A 15,194-nucleotide genomic window follows, 5' to 3' on the forward strand; every position below is an offset into this window, starting at 1 on the left:
GGTGGGGAGAACAGGACTGTGCCCATCCCATTCAGTATGATAAACTGTCCCACCTCTGACTCTGAGCCTTCCAGATGCCCTGCAGTAAATCTGGAAAGCAGCTAAGCAGTACAGGTCATACTTGTTGGATCTTCCATGTTTAGATGCCATACAAATGAAACAATGGGGCTGTTGAACAGGACAACTGACCACCACCAGTGATCACTGTAAGAACCAACCCAATAACTTGACCTTGTGTGTGCATTTTGGAGCAGATGATAGTTTTGTCTCAGAAGTCAGTGTTAATGTTTTTGAAACTAATGCCTTTTTAAAAAGGATATTTTGGGGTGGAGGGAACAAAGGTGAATGAGCAACTTTATCTTTCTTTTCATTAAATTTGGAGGTCTTTTGACACACTGGTTGCGCAGGGCAATCCTGCCTTATAGAGCAATCCTGAGTTTCCAGTTGGCATTGAATTACAATGAAAGGGGACCAGGCAGGATAATAATAATAATAAAAAAATGATGTCCATCTGATTTACAGGCTGCAGACATGAATGCTTCTCGGGGCGGGGAGAGGAGGAGGGCTGAACAGATTAAATGGGACTTGGTGAGTGAGACTTCAAGCAGAGAGCTACTTTTGAGTATAAGTGTCCTTGTCAAAGCTCTCCTCTCTGTGCCCTCCTCCTTCATTCACTTGCAAATCACTGTGTGTGCTGGGAACAGCCAAAGCTGCCACCCACCCCACACCAACACTCACATTTCTCTCTCCACACTTTCCCCCCTCATTCCTCAAACCTCCTCACATTGAGCGACTGACTGCAGCTTCATCAGCAGCTGCTGCGATAGCTCTTCATCGGTGAGGGACGCTTGCTTCTTACAAATCAGGGGTTCTGAATGGAAACCAATCAGATAGAGGGTACCTTTTTGCTTTGGCTTCGGTTTCCCAGTTGCCGAAGTCAAAAGTGATGCAGAGGGAGAGAGAAAGAGAGAGCGAGCAGGAGAGGAAGCTCTGAGTACAGGCAGCACTGGAGCGAACTGTAACAGGCAGAGGAGAGGAAGAAGGCTGAAGGCACCACCAGACAGAGCAGCCGTGGACAACAGAGCACTAAGCAAAGCCACAGCAGTCACTTTCCCTGGGGAAGGAGAAGGTGAGTGATTTTCTTCTGTTAGCCTTGGATTCGCAAACAGACTTCAAGGAATTTTAGAGGCTGTATTTCTGGCTATCATGTTTTTTATCCTCATCTCTCTGTTTTCTGCATGGGGTCGGGGAGAGAAATCAAGGTGTAAGGGTGAGAAATGTGAAGTAGACGGAAAACAGACGATTGCAATACATTTCTGAAAAGTTGAACTCAGACTTGAAAGGTGTGTTCCCATCCCCCCTCCCTCCTGAAGAAATATGCATGGGGTCCATTTGCTAATAAGTTAGCAAACAGGAAAGGTGCTGTGTTATTCATCCTTGCTCTAGAGTAGTTTTTCAGCACAGCAGGTTATTTGACTTCACCTTAATTCCCACACTTTATTTCAGCTTAATTCACACACTTTATTTCAATAGTTCTGCATGGAGAACATTTGCTCTCCTCCCCAGGGAACAAGCTTGAAATCCCTGCTCAGTGCAAGCCTGTACTATTTTGATTTTCTAAAAAATAAAATAAAATAAAGATGTTTTGGTCAGGATCTATGTAGAGCTGAAGAAACAGGGTAAACAAGGAGTGGATTGGAATTATTAATGTGTATGGCAGATGGATGCATTTCAAAGGGCAAAAAAGGAAAATCTGTGTTTCATGCACTGTTGGAGCCAAGGGAGAACACTGAAATACAGCTGATCTGGCTTGAAGTGTCTGTTATGTTGGTCTCAGAGAATATAAAAGCCCCCCCACACACACACACACACGTTTTATCAGTGCAGCTTGCATTGCTGGCCATGGTTCAGGCTTTCAAGCAACACAGAGCTCTTCTGCAGGTTTTCTGCTTGTAAGATGAGGATGTCTACATTAAGTACAAAGTCAGCAAATGTGATGGTGGTGGAAGAATACTTACCCATGCGCCAGACCACAATCTCGTCCTAGGTTACCTTGCAATTTCTGAGCAGAAAAACAGTTGAAAAGAGGCAGGGAGGCATGAAGATATCCTAGTCAGAATAGATGCTTTTAAGAGCCTGACGATTCTCCTGTCACCACTCCCCCCCTTCTTTTTTTTCAATTACACATTCAAGAAACTACATGGTGGCAATACTCCAATTTCACAGAACATCCAGGTTTTGGACTAGGAATGATGAATGCGAACTGTAAAGGAAATCAATATCCTCTGCAATTGTATGGGCAGTCTGTGTACTGTAGTCATTCATCCTCTGGCAGGCAGTTTTAAATAACGGCTCAGGACAGAAATGGACAAGGAGCTTGGTTGGAGTAATTCTCATTCACACTAGTTTGAACAATAACCTGACTACTGATAAAGTTGAGGGTTGGGGTGGGGCAGGATCCTGCCCCAAAGCTATTCCACACATAATATCATCATTCCAGTTCTTCATTCCATAGCTTGGGAGAGGGAGGAGCAGCATAATTTATGCTGAATTGTTGAATACCTTTCTTCAACTCTGCACAATTGTTAAGCTATCATGATTTTAATGATATTTGCTCATTATTACTCCTTGGCAAGTGTGGTGAATTTTGGAAGGCATTTCAAGACTGTTAAGTATTCGTGTACATGTAAATCTAGTGTATCCACTCCCCCGGCCAAAACAGGCTTCCACACTTGTACTAAGGACCACCAGTGTAAATTAGATGTGCATCCAAATGCAAATGTTTTAGATACACACTATGTTACTTGTGGGATGCGCATTTGAATGCACATCCCTATCCACATGTAGATGACAATGCACATGAGTGAACATCCCATTGAATATACTAGACTACTTCCTCATTATTATGAGCATCTGATTTATACTGGGGGTTCCTGATGCATGGGCAGTTTCCTGCTTCCATGTGTAGATCACCTTCTCAGGATCAGGGTGATATCCTATTGAGTTACATCAGGGGTGATGGGGGTGGTATGCTCTTACTCCCATAAAGGAGCAATTTTATAATGATTCTGGGAAATAACCACATTCAGATATGCACTAGTACGTGTATGTGACATGGGTACAGTCAACTGACTTGATTCAAGGATGGGACTGAACAAGTTATTGCCAAGAAATATTGTCAAGTTTTATTACCAATATTATGAAATTTTACACAGAAGCAGGCAGGCAGGCATACCCTATAGTCAGTTGAGCATAAAAGCAGCATCAAGTCCATCAAAGGTAGAATAAGCAGTCTTATCTTTACCCAAGGCAGAACACAGTAGTGCGATGCAGCAATGTTGTATAAAAATAGGGTGATGCAGGGCTTATTTCTTTTTCTCCCTTCTTCAGTTACATTTTTTGAAATGAGGTGGCAAATCTGGACTTGCACAGTAGAAGTGTCAGCAGAATAATCTGTAGTGCTGTATTACGTGTGCAAGAGATGCTGGATTGCACAAATTTAAGGAGAATTTGGGTGACAAAATAAAGGCAAAAGAAGTCCTACATAGTTGTGTTTTAGCCTCCCCCCCCCCGCCCAAGGCAGAAAGTTTATTTCTTACCACCTTCATTGATCATTATGAGTAAGCAATGAAATGCCAGTGATTTCAGGATAACATAACAGCTAGTTTTCAGGGGTGTGGACACCCTTGTCAACCTGACGAAGTTTCCAAAAGGAATGTAACAAACTTAATTGGGTACTCAGGGAGGGGAGAAGGCAAACATAAATTAGATCAGAGAGAGAGAGAGAGAGAGAGAGAGAGGAAGGAAGGAAGGAAGGAAGGAAGGAAGGAAGGAAGGAAGGAATTATAGCAAAATCTAGTAGAGATTTTGAGTACTGGTCACTCAACCACCTAGAAGCAGTGACCTGGCAGGTACTCAGTAGGATCATGTCTTCCCATCTCTTGCAAGATCCAATATCCCTTTTAGCCTATTCTAAGCCATATTTGAAAGCATCTTATTTATAAAATGTACTATTATTATGTAAAATATTGTACATTATGTGAGGTAGTGTACTGAAACAGGTAAGAGTGATACCTTGGGTGGCCTATCCAGTTCACATAATGCTAGTTTTATAGCCACAAATGGTAATAGCACCAAAACTGATGCTGAGCATAGGAAAATGAAATTTACAAACATTGTCCAAAGGGATTTTGATCAGATAGTCCTGCCTTTTGATGCTCAGGTTTTACCAGTTAAGAACAGTAATTTGATCATAAATATTGTTTTTTCCCTAACTTTACCAGCATTTTAGTGGTGTATTTATTTGTTGGGCTTCCTCTCCCATGGAATTGTCTGTTGCATCCTCTACTCCTCTGATGAAGTTTAGGTCGTGCTTGATGGTAGAGATAAAAATTGCTTCTTAAATGCTAGTACTGTTGGTCATGTAATAGTGTTTAGTCTGCTCCCCTTCTGAATTATATTTTCTGAAAATAAATTAATATATAGTGCATTAAATCCCTTCGCATAAATTGTAAGTAATTCTTAGATAAGGATGTACTGCAATATTCTATTCCCATGTAGGTGGGAAACTTAGGCTGAGAATAGAGTGGCTTGCCTAAGACAATCTAGTGAGATTATGGCAGAGGTGAGATTTGAACCTGGAATTTGGTGGCCCACATTTCATATTGTTCCTATCATCTACTGCACTACAATAAATCAAACCATGTACTTAATGCCATATCCTCAAATAACCTGACAAATCTTTGAAATGTGAATGGTTCCTCAAGGTTACCAAGCAATGGCATTTTAGCTCCTGAAGCTGTTGGTTATGGATACAACAGTAAATACTACAGTATAAAATTTCCACTGAAGATCAGTTTGTCCAGGATATGAAAGACTGGTGGTGATTAATTAATAGTGCAGTCCTAAACACACTTATAAGGGAGTAAGTGTTACTGAGCACAGATCTACTTATTTCTGCCTAAACGTGAATAGCATTACACTGTTAAATTTTCTTTAAAATGTTGTATCAGCAACCTGGTATGACATGACCCTTGAAAGGTCTTCTACAATATATTGAAAGACATGGCATCTGTTTTCAGAGATGCCTGGCTAGACCATGATCTTTCCCCACCCGTGCCCTCCCCCCAAGTGTTCTTGTGAACTGGCAACATCTCATTGGAAATGAAACTTGGTTAGACGTGCACTAAAAGAAGGGTGTTAGAATTATCTAGAGATGTGCGAAACTCACTTACCTTTTCGCGGAATTTTTCGCGGTGGGGGAAGGCACTCCATCCCTCCCCCCAGAATCCTTGACGGGGGGGGGAGGCGATCCGGTCCTCCCCTCCGGAATCCTGCTCGGCTGGCTCCACTCCGCGGCACCTCCGTGGAGCAGCCAGCCAGGGCCGTCCGCAGCTGGATTTCCAGCCGTGGACAGGCTGCTGTGGACGCAAACGGTGGCCACCGTAGCGGCTGCCATTTGCCTTCACCCAGGCTGTCATGATAGGCTACGTAAGTATTTACGTAGCCTATCACGGCAAGCCAATTAAAAAAAAAAACACAAATGGCCTACGGAAATGGCAGCGGCTATGGCAGCCGCCATTTGCGTTCCCTATTTTTCACCGTTTTAGTCTACGTAAACATTTACGTAGGCTATTACGGCAAAAAAGAAGGGGAACGCAAATAGTGTAGTGGGCACTATTTGCGTTCCTTTTTTTCCTGCCGTAATAGCTTATGTAAATATTTACGTAGGCTGAAATGGCAGGAAAAAAAAGGAACACAAATAGCGCCCACTACGCTATTTGCATTCCCCTTCTTTTTCGCCGTAATAGCCCACGTAAATGTTTATGTAGACTAAAACGGCGAAAAATAGGGAACGCAAATGGCGGCCGCCATAGCCGCCATCATTTGCATACGCCGTTTTTTAAATTATTATTATTATTGGCTTGCCGTGATAGGCTACGTAAATACTTACATAGCCTATCACGGCAAAGATCAGGATGCAAATGGTGGCTGCGGCAGCCGGTCGAAAGACCAGCCACCACCGCTGGAGCCACCGCTGTCCGGAACATCTGCCGCAGGTAAACCTCGTTCCGGGGGGAATCCGCGGGGGGGGGCGGGGGCAGCAGGCCATTCCACCATGGATTTCAGTGGGCCGAATGCCAGTGCATTCACTGAAAACCGTGGCGGAATTCTTCGCCATCCCTAGAATTATCCCAGAGCATGGGGACAGTGCAGGGAATTGGAGCGAACATAAAATCAGGATCTAATAAGTAGGGATGGCAGAGAATTCCACCACGGATCTCGGGGAGGCTGAATGCCAGTGAATTCGGCCCCCCAAAATCTATGGCAGAACGGCCTGCCATCCCCCCGCGGATCCTCCTGGGACGAGACTTACCTGGGGCGGATCTTCCAGGTGGTGGCGGCTGCAGCGGCTGGTCTTCTGACCAGCTGCCGCTGCCACCATTTGCAGGTTTGTTTGGGTTTTTTTACACCCACGATAGGCTACGTAAGTTTTTACGTAGCCTAAAACGTCTGGGTAAAAAAAAAAAAAAAATAGGCATACACAAAGGGCGGCGGCTATGGCCGCCGCCGTTTGCGTACGCCTTTTTTTTTTTTTAACCCAGACGTTTTGGGCTATGTAAAAACTTACGTAGCCTAAAACGACTGGGTAAAAGAAAAAAAGAAAAAAAGAAGGCGTACGCAATTGGCGGTGGCTACGGCCACCGCCATTTGCGTTCCTTATTTTGGGCCATCTTAGTCTACGTAAATAATTATGTAGACTAAGACGGCGAAAATAAGGGGAACGCAAATAGCGTAGCATCTACGCTATTTGCGTTCCCCTTATTTTCGACATCTTAGTCTACATAAATATTTACGTAGATTAAGACGTTAAAAATATAGGGATGGCGGAGAATTTCTCCCCGAAAGTTCGGGGGGCCGAGCGCCAACGTGTTCGGCCCCCCAAACAAGTTTCGGGGAGAAATTCTCCGCCCCCCCGCCCCCCGCACCCCTCCCCCCGGGACGGGACTTACCTTTGCCGAATGTCCCTTCCAGCGGCGGGTCTGGCTGGCGGTTTGGCGGGTGTTTGTGCGGGGAGGGGGCGGCAGCCGGTCTTTTGACCGGCTGCCGCCACCGCCACCGCCATTGCAATAAAAAAAAAAAAAAAAAAACGCCCCCGTGATAGGCTACGTGACGATTAACGTAGCCTATCATGGCTAGATCTGCAAAGTCAGCCATGATAGGCTACGTAAATCGTCACGTAGCCTATCACGGGCGACTTAAAAAAAATAAATGCGCGTACGGATAATGACAGCCCCCATAGAGAGCCGCCATTCCCATTCCTTATTTGGTCACTGTAGTCTACGTAAATGTTTACGTAGACTACGGCGAACAAATAAGGAACGCGGGAAGCCTCCCCCCCGGCCTGAACTTTGCGGGGGGAGCAACGAAGTGCCTCCCCCCCACCGCGAACAAGCTTCGACGACAGGTGACTTTTGTCCACCCCTACAAAAATAAGGAATGCAAATGGCGGCGGCCGTAGCCGCCGCCATTTGCGCACACATTGTTTTTTTTTCCCCAGAGCCCTCCACGGCCGGGAATCCGGCTGTGGACGGCTCTAGCCTGGCTGGGCCTGGCCGGCTCCTCTGCGGAGCCGCCGCGGAGCACAGCTGGCCAAGGAGGATTCCGTGGGGGAGGAACGGAGCGCCTCCCCCCGATCCAGGATTCCGGGGGGAGGGACAGAACGCCTCCCCCCCCCCACCATAAACATAATCCGTGAACAGAGAAGTGATTTTCGTACATCCCTACTAATAAGCAGAAGGGAGATGCAGTAATACCAACCTGACATTTATAAAAATGTGCACAACGGAAGAAACACAGAAAGAAGAACTGTAGTGATGGAGTACAGAAACCCACATAGAGACAATTTATCTACCAATCCAAGAGTTTCTTTTGAAGTTGTGTGACTTACAGCAGGTGCTCTGTGCAAATGTTGTCTAGAGACACACAAATATTTGATCATGAATAATGATATCTGAGTGGAGCCGGAGTACATTTTATGTTCACAAGACAGCTTTATGGAGAAGTCATTTTTAAAAAAGAAACTAAAGCCCAGATTTCTGCAAAAGGGGAATAGAAAAGAAAGCAAAGGGATATGACTCAGAAATCTGTGCATATAGAACTCTGGTATAACCAGTATTTTAGCAACATCTGGGCTTATGTCACCATTTTTTAAACAAATACCAAGTTGTGAGCAAAATTTTGCTGCAGTGTTGGCTGTTTAATGTCCCATTCACCCTGTTCCCCAAGAAGTGGGACGTTCTGGGTAGCACTGGAGACACAGCGCATATCTGCACCACAGATTTAAATAGGCTTCATAGACATTTCCTCTCCCAAGGGAATTGTAGTTCTGTGAATGAGCTAGGGATCTTTAACAGAATGCACTGCTACGTGATCAAACCACATGTCAGTTAATTGGTATAACACCAATATAGGCTTGCCATGTAGATAGGCCCTTAGGGGGAACTCTTATAATAACCAGTGTCTTTACAAATGGACATGTTTAGTAAGTACTGCAGGGTTGCAGAAGCAAGCATACAACATACAACATGCAATATACATAGAACAACCCCCTCCCTCAACCACTCCTCTCCTCTCAGTTTTGCCCTTTCTTGAAACAGCTTACCAGATATTTATTTTTAAAGGAGGCATTAAGGTACAGAGATATACACGTTTGCATGTAATATTTAGTTTGGCCCAAGGAGCAGCCTGTAGAGTACACCTGGCAAATTGGTAACAGTGGATATGCTACCTTTAGGGAGATTTGCCTGCCATTACTGATCTTCTCATTAAGAAACTCTTAATATGCTTCTCATAGATCCCAGAATTAACCTGGAACAGAGTTTGAAAACTGGCATCTTAGAGAAAAGGCTGAAGCCAGGGACCATTCTGATCTGATTCTCTGATTCTAGGAAGAACTGCTAAGGTTTTCCTTCTCCCCCTAGGAAGTCTAGGATTGCAAGTAGATGGTGGTGAACTGGGAATATAAGTACTGTATATGCTTTCCCAAATCCTTCTCCCCACCCCACAGAAAACATGGGCTGGCTACATGGCACCAGCATGGCCTTGCACCCCTTTCCCAAGGAGCTTAAAGTGTACCATGGACAGAACAAAGGCGAAGAGAGTAGGCCTGTCTTTAAAAGGATGCCAAGGTAGTACAGATTAGCAGGTGGCATGGAATAATCAGAGCTGTAGCAAGTGGCATGGAGTAAGTAGAAGAGGCTTTGTAGCTGAAGTGATTTTTAAAAAGAGTTGGACTAATGGATACAAAGAAGCGGGCTGTACTTCCAGGCAGACAAAGCAGCCTGGTGGATGGAACAAAGGGCTGCGTTAAACTTTATGCTTTTCCTACATGGAAATCACTTCAAGTAGAAAGAGATGTGAATAAAACCATAAGAATCTCCACATCAAAGGTTCCTGTCTTCAGTATTTTGTTTCTAAGTTCCAACAGCAGCCAGCCAAATGCTTCTGGCAAGCTCACCGTCAGGGCATGAAGGCAACAGCCCTTTACCAAGCATCTGGTATTCAGTGGTATATGCTGGCTCTGAACATGGAGGTTTGATTGAGCTATCGAGGCTCATGGCTCTTCCTACTCAAAATTACTTCCAATGAATGTGAGAGTGTTTGGCATTGCCAAAAGGAAGAGGAGAAAGAAATCAAAAGAGCAAGTCTTCAAGAAATAGATTCCAAACTGCAACCATTTGCTAAAGAAAGGAAAAAGGCAATACCTGAATCAAGGTATTGATTCATTTACATGCTCAGGTTCACTTACAGGCTCAGAGGATATATCTATGAACTATCTTCTATTGACTCAGATTATTGGTCTGTCAAGCCCAGTAGTACTATCTACTCTGACTAACTGAAACTCTTCAAAGTCTCAGGAAAAGGTCTTCTTCCAGCCCTGCTCCCTGAGTTTTAACTAGACTCTGGAGAGATTCCAGGATTTGAATATATGCTCTACCACTGGGCTGCTGACCCAATGTTTCAGACACTCACAAGAGTTTCATAAATGATGCAAAATGGGTGCATTTTGTAGTGCTGTGCCACAATTGTGGGGTTCAGTTTTAATATGAAACATGCTTTCTTGAAGAGGCCCCATGGAACCAATCTTTCCATCTGTATCGATATCTATATATCCCTGTTTATAGCCATTTCCCCCATGAACTGCTCTTGCTCTAGCAAGTCAAAAATAAATAAATGAAAGTGGCTGTTTACTGTGTGATCCCAACCAATTAGGGATCATGTGGTGAAAAAGATGATATCACAGCATTACATAGGTCACCAGATTTGGTTACCTACATGATGACATCATAGAGGGCAAACTTAGTCCTCCCATTGCCCTCACTTTGAGGGAGGGAGGGAGGGAGGGAGGGAGGGAGGGAGGGAGGGAGGGAGAAGGAATATTTCTCCATTGCCCTGGCTTGCTGCACTGGCAGTTTCATTGCCCAACAGAGCTGCATAGTAAGATTTTTACCCTGATTTAGCTGTAATCATCACACATACTTATACATGCCTAGTTGGGTTAGAATGAGCGCTGTCATCTACATTCTGCCCCAATTAATCAATTACACATGACTGCATTGGATTCTTATTATTCTCATCCCATATTTGAACGAAAGCATTTGCTCTGATAATCAGACTTGTAAATATGAAATCAGTTTTTCTGTTGCATAGACAGTTATATGGATTGCTGACTCAGGGTGTGGAATAGGGGCTTGAGACAGTAATGTGCAAAAGGAGCAATAGCCACCCTAAAAACTTAAAACCCAGCCCATATTACTTCCTTTGGTGTCTGGCATGAGGGGGGGTCTACTGTTAACAGTAGAAGCTGGAAGGATTTCTACAGAATGATATAAAACCAGTGACAAAAGAAAATAAGTGAGACTGGGGGACCAGGCCCTGGGAGAATGACCTGGGAGAGAAGTGTGAGCCAATGGACTCACAGAAAATGAACATCAGTGACCATTGGGTCACACAAGCTGAAGAAGGCAAGAAGCTGGATGGAAATGCTTCCATTACAAAGGGGACTAGGATGCTTACACTCTCTCCCCCAAACCTTCAGCTATTTGTGAGTAAGGAAAGCAGGAGGCAGGGGAGAGAAGTAGACATGACAAAGGAATTACAAATAGAAGGGGAGAGACCAAAATGGAGGCTACTGAAGCTCTCTCCTGAGCTGGAGAGACTGGGAGGAGGATGACAACAAATGGTGTTTGCCAACCCTCTTCCCTCTGTTTGAGACCACAAGAAACTAGAGAGTAAGACATTAACTGCCAGTCCATTTGCTGACTCCTTCCCAGGTCATAATGAAAGCCAACCTACATGATATATTAAACATGTAGCAGTCAGTTTAGCCTTTCGTTATATTTTTACTTACAAGTAAGTGCACAGGAACCAAATCCAGACTGGGACTACCACATGTGAGTAGGAAAGATTTAAACTTTCTCCTCCCGGTCACTTGTGTTTGATACATTTGAAACAAAGAAAAAAAACCACACAGGCTAAAACAAGGAAAAAAAGAAATACAGCTTCAATTTCTTTCGAAGCACAAGAGCAAAATGAACAGGAGCACAATGCAGATAACCTAGGACAAAGGTAGTCTACCCCATGTCCTCTAGGTATTTTTGGACTTCAGCTCCCATAATCCTTGACTATTGGCAATGCTGACGGGCTAATGGAAGTTGCAATACCAAACATCTGGAGGGCACTCAGTTGCCAAACCCTGACTTAGAGCCTTTGCTCTAGATAGTGGAGTAACCCCCTAAGGTCCCTGGAAAGGGAAAGCTGAGCTGACTTAACCCAGAAAGCAGTAAGATACAAAATCAGTCATGTTACAGAAGGCTATCTGGGAAGGGGGAAGAAGGGAAGAGAAGCAGAGCAAAGAAGCTACCAAGAGTCCATAGCAGATGTGCAGGTGTGTCTAGATGAGAGAGAGAGAGAGAGAGAGAAGGCAGGCAGAGGGGAGGGCTAGTGGAGCACAGTGGACTGAAAGATCAGGAATGATGTGAGAGAGGGAAGGGACCATTGCCTATTTTTAGTCTGCTAAAATGAAGAGAGAAAGGGAGACAAAATCCTCAGAATAAAACTGAAAGGAAGGGAGATCAAGCATTTCTCGGCCATGGTAAGGCATCCACAGAGAGGGAACATAGAGGCTCCAGGGAATATAGCATTCCTGAGCCACAATATAGGGATGCTGGAGAAATTTGAGACAGACTAAAATGAGCTCAGATTTCTAAGAATCTGACCGGTGGAATCTGCTGCGGAGCAACCCCCATAGGCTGCATGGAGTCTGTGGACTTTCAGATGAATTTTTACTTTCCCAAAATTTACACCTATAAATTCATAGGTAAATACGTAAGTTTCTGCTGAGGAAACATTGAATGGAATGTGGGACAATACGCTAAACGTTACATACTAAGGTAAATTATGTAATTTACTTATATACTTATAAATACATAATTACATAAAATACTTACGTAATTATTTATGTATTTTTCCACATGACAAAAAAAGAAAAAAATCATATCCGTCTGTTGGTGGAAGATAGAACAAAAGGCACCTGACAATCCGTGAAACACAGACGGAGTGGATTTTACACATTCCGTACATCCCTACCACAATATGGGGTTCTACTGGGCAGAAACATGGCAGTGAGCACAAAGATCTAACTCTTTTCTCCTTAAAGTTTATAATTAATTTTCTACCAAAAGGTCTACCCATTTTGGACAAGCAAGTGATGAAACATTGCCTCCATGACATTGCCTCCAGCAGAACAAGGTCCAGATCCAGGATGAGGAATGGCAAAATCCGTCAGTTTTGCTTTTTCCCATATTCATTTAAAAAACAAACAAACACCTCAGGTTCTTTCCAACCTGTGTATGAAAAAAATGTGAATTTTTTAAATAAAATTTTATATTTTTTTAATAAAATATGAACCAAAACAAAATTCTCATCATCTGCACAAGTCACATTCAATTGGTACAGCATGAAGAGGGCCATGATATAACTGCCTACTATATAGCTGTTAGCCAATAGAGATGAGAGAGCCAGTGATTTTTGAGCTTGCCAAAATTCTCTGTAATCCACGTTGAAGCTCATTCTAGCTTGCTCCTGTTTTTGTTTTCAACCTGTTTTTTGGCTCATTTGAATGGGGAAAGTGCACATTTTGAACAGAAAAGTGTGCACTTCCTCCCCATTGAGTGAAGTGTGAAATTATGCATTTTCCAAACACAATTGCAAATTTGAGTAATTGCAGACATTTCTTTTTTTAAAAAAAGGACACCTGTTTGCATTCAGGGTTACAAATTGAACATGTCTCCATGATTTGTGAACAGAAATGAAATTCTCATACATTCCTACTTTTAAGAGCTAAGCACTCAAAGCCCTCTGCCTGGATGGACAAATCTGTCAGTTTTGGTTTCTCCCACATTCAAATATTTTAAAACTCAAGTTATTTCTACTATGTTCATGAATACATTTGTGGATGTTGGTAAGTTCTTATCCAAATATGAACCAAACAAAATTCTCACCCATCCTTATCCAGGACTCCTTTTCCAAAGCTACCCCTACCTCCTATTACCCAAATCAAGCACAGCCCCCAGATCCCGAGGAGGAGGTAAGGAATATCCCTTCCCCAACACAGGAAATGCATTCTGGTTGAGAAAAGGGAGAAAAGCCCATACTTGACTTTACTTTCTTTTCTTTCCTCTCCTTGTAAACATACCATCTAGTTTGTGGTGGTGAGGAACAACTGCCAGACTGGCTCCATCACCATCCCAACCCTGGAGGAGCTTCAGGACAGGGAAAAACATGCTAACCCTCCATGGGGTCTCAAGTCAAGTCACAGAGGTGGCTGGGCACCACATTGGCCTTAAGCACATTGCAATGAATTAAAACCTTTTGATTATTTGGATGACAGCAAAAGGGGCAGCCATGGACATCACTAAGATAGGAGGTATACCTGCCTTTCCCCCTTGGTCACCTATTCATTTGAATATTCATTGAGAGTCAAGTCTGCTCTTTGATTGTCCCCATCCTGAATTGTATTCCTTGGTCACACTACACTATTGCTGAAACATTGGGAGGGAGAATAAGACATAATAATGTTGGGAGCTATCTATATTTAAATTGTTAAAGATACAGATGTATAGATATATGCATCTGTATAATTAACAGACACACTTGAATGAGAAAGAAATATAAGTAACATATTTATGTTGAAAGGGAAAAGCATTCCTCATTAAGTATGCCACCAGACTTTCTGGCATTTCTATCAGTGATAAACAACAAATATGCATTTCTGTTCGTTTTGAGAATTGAAATCAATTGCACAGGTTAACAAACAGCCAACAAGCTTACATTTCCTACTCATGAATAATGCATCCTGTCATTCTGTGTCAATCAATGAAACGCAAATGTGCCTGATTGCTTTATTAGTGTTCACAAATGAAAATAAAAGTGACATTCATGTTGCCCTGTGCTCTAAAACCCTGGAAGTATGGCTAATTTATTTTATTTGTTCTTGCTTTACTCTCCATGTGGCAAGTGGCATATGATTCAGAAGATGAGGACAGGATAAAAATTAATGTAACAACAATAAATCCTATATACACAGATATGACTATAAACTGCTAATGTGGGTGGATGGATAAAACTTCTTCTTGAACAAAAGGCTGTCATTGAGTGCATTAATTGAAAGAACACTGTAGTGAAAAACATGAACTGATGTTTATGCTTTCTCTAAAGCTTTTGTAGGGTAGTCCTTCACTCTCCCCACCTCACACACATGCACAGAGGTGGAATTGATAGCTAGCCACCCCCAATGTAGTATGCAAGGCTATTTGTCAACGTTTACCTTAGATGCAGTCCACTGCATTTCCCTTCATGTTTTTTCTGTCTCAGAATTGTCTTATCCATGTGCTGTTAACTGACTTTTCTTCCCTTCTATGGCAGGAAGAGGCAAAAACATTCCACAACACAGACAAGGAAATTTCTCTTAATCTGCCTGTCTTTCACTACTTGCACCCCACTGGTCCTAAGAAACAGAACCATGAATGGAGTGCTGGAAATGCAGGGTAAATGTAAACTCTTTCCCTTTATCCAGTGCAGTGAAAAGTGTCCCACCACACATTGCTGCTCTAGACAGCCACCTACTGAGA

The 15,194-nt window shown here is 43.2% G+C and overlaps 1 protein-coding gene across 1 annotated transcript in view; it reads left to right on the forward strand.

The window, feature by feature from the left end:
- Positions 1-948: 948 nt before the first annotated feature.
- Positions 949-15,194, forward strand: part of LOC146347379 (cadherin-9-like) — a 203,916-nt gene continuing 189,670 nt past the window's right edge. Inside the window, exon 1 of the mRNA XM_084850555.1 lies at positions 949-1,129. The gene's annotated coding sequence lies outside the window, so the exon portion shown is untranslated. The remainder of the gene's footprint in view (positions 1,130-15,194) is intronic.

Source organism: Heloderma suspectum, chromosome 4, assembly GCF_057233095.1.
Source record: "Heloderma suspectum isolate Gila_16-S chromosome 4, 16-S_ref, whole genome shotgun sequence".
NCBI lineage: Eukaryota > Metazoa > Chordata > Lepidosauria > Squamata > Helodermatidae > Heloderma > Heloderma suspectum.